Raw genomic sequence first — 2,500 nt, forward strand, 5'->3', positions numbered from 1 at the left:
GATCATGGGAATTATCTTGATATGAAGAGCTAGTATTAGTAAAAAATGTAAAGGCATTAAGAGTTGACAACATCTTAATTCCCAATGAATTCTTGTCAGTTTAGGCTATATCTGTATTAGTCTTCTGTTACATAATAGTTGACATAATTCACTTAGACGCAATATAAAAAATCGAAAGTGCACTGAAATGTGGTAATGTTTAAAGGAAAGTCTGAAGTGTACCCCTAAGTCTATCAGCACCAGGGATTTTTAATTCTGACTTCTGTACTTGCTGAAGTCATGAAAAGGTTGGCTGAACATCTCCAGCACCAATAAAAAAACAATAAAGCAAAAGACATGAATCAAGACATGTTTGTTAATTCTTTTGAGAATTCAATCTGTTAGAGGAATGCACAGAAAGCAAATGGATCTAAGATGGTAAGAGTGTTGATTTGTGTGACGCATATTTTTTTGAGTTTTGGTTCTGTTTTTTTTTTTTAATTATTATTTATTTATTTATTTATTTGCTCAAGTTAATCCATAGCAGTGGAACTGCATGTGTCTATTTATGGGTTTCTTGAGTGGCACTAAGATTGATTAGTGTTCTGGCAATTAAGATTTTCATTAATAGTAACATGATGGACTTTATCAGAAATGGAGACAATTTATTTTTATAAAGATCTTAGTGCCACTCGTGAATATGTACAGATCTTTTAACTTTACTTTTCTTACAGTTTATTGTATTTACAACCTGTTTGTGGTGGTGTTACTTATATGAAAACATGTGTTTAACAGCCTGATGCTTGTAATGTAGTGTAGATTTTTATGGGTGTATTCTCTACACACAATTCCTTTACAGTTATAAAAACACCTACAAAACAGAACAGAGAAAATTACATCATATGGTGCTGGCTTGCAAAAGTTGAGGAAAGGCATGTAATGATGATAATGAAATATACATTTTTATTGCATGTTTTTATAGCCAGTTGTAATCAAAGCATGCAGACAAAAGTAACAGGTTAGCAACTCAAATGAAAGAGTAGCATGTTGATCTTATGCTCTAGTGCCTGGACAGCAGGTAAATTTTCTTCTAACGATTTTACTTCAAATGATCTTAGTGTAGAGAATGCAGTCATCCATGGCTTTTAGTCAAGTGTAATGTCTTTTTTACTTTTTTTCCTTGATTTGAATTTTAGGTTAGTCATTACAGTATGAGCCAAATGTACTTCTTTATGCTCCCTAATAATTTAAACAAAATACTGAATGTTGTCTTATATCAGCATAAATGTCTTACCAGGCTTCCACATTACTGGACTTTGCCATTTTTACTTCTAGCAAACCAGATACTGGGTTAATCATAGTTTTGTTTATAGTTATACATATTTTTTCTCGGTACTTTTTAATTATAATGTACTGAATTTTATCATCCCCTTGGCTTTTGTAATAGCTTTTGCCCAATGTTTGCTTTATAGGATTAAATAACTAACCAAGTAGATACAAAACAGAGATTTGATGGATACTCTTTGCAGATTGATTTGGAAATGAATTGATGAAGTGAACACATAAATCAACAACTAAATCTCTATTTTTCTCAGCACTGTTGGAATTTTAGAATAATAAATGATTCAGCATGTGCTGTTTGACACAAGTGTTCTAAACTTGTTGATTTTTTTTTTAAAGTTTAAATGTTTTACATAATGATCAGTATTAAAGAATCACTGAGATACCTTATTTTCCAAGCACATTTACTTTCCTAGAATACTTCAGAATATTCATTATAATCAGAGGAAGAATAGATCTCCATGGACACAAAGGAAAGAACAAAGAGAGGTTGTTTCTGATCATGCAAACTTTATTTCTCTCCTTTTCGGCAAGATGTCAATATGTGAAGGATTAGCCAGAATTACCATATGGGTTGTAAGTATTCTGAATATATATACCTTTTTATTAGATAAGTAAAAGGAATGAATAAAAAAAAAAAGCATTTGAGGTTTATGATGTTTGAAACACTTGAGTAAAAGCGTGATATGACATGATTTTTCACTTTTAAAGAAAGGGAATGTCTCTTTTATGTGTACTTTGTTATATATGATTTAAGCTGAAATGTTAATTTGCATGAGTCTGCACTTTTTGGGAGTGAGCATTGATAAAAGAATATTGAATGTATTGTACACGCAGTTCTTGGATTGTTTGTAAAAGATCACTCCTTTTCACCTTGTAGAGTGTTGGAGCTGTTTGAGTTGGAGAGTTTGTTCAAGGAGGGAAAGGGCGAAGAAAAAAAACAAATTGATATGGTCGTAAATTTATGATGTTTAAATTTGTATATATTTTTACATTATAGGCCTACACATAAAATCCGGAAATTTGAGAGTGATCTAGACAGTGTCATGTTAGATATTGGACTGACTAACCCAAAGGATATGTTGTCTTATGTGGGAGAGAATGTAATAGGTTTAAAAAAGGTAATATATAATGAAAAATGACCAATTAATATAATGATTAACAATTAACCAAGCCAAGA

General features: G+C 31.2%; 1 protein-coding gene across 4 annotated transcripts in view; it reads left to right on the plus strand.

Moving 5' to 3' along the window:
- Rilpl (Rab interacting lysosomal protein like) overlaps window positions 1-2,500 on the plus strand; it is a 241,400-nt gene that overhangs the window by 218,396 nt on the left and 20,504 nt on the right. The gene's annotated exons all lie outside the window — the stretch shown is intronic.

The sequence above is a fragment of the Penaeus vannamei genome, chromosome 15, assembly GCF_042767895.1.
Source record: "Penaeus vannamei isolate JL-2024 chromosome 15, ASM4276789v1, whole genome shotgun sequence".
Taxonomy (NCBI): Eukaryota; Metazoa; Arthropoda; class Malacostraca; order Decapoda; family Penaeidae; genus Penaeus; species Penaeus vannamei.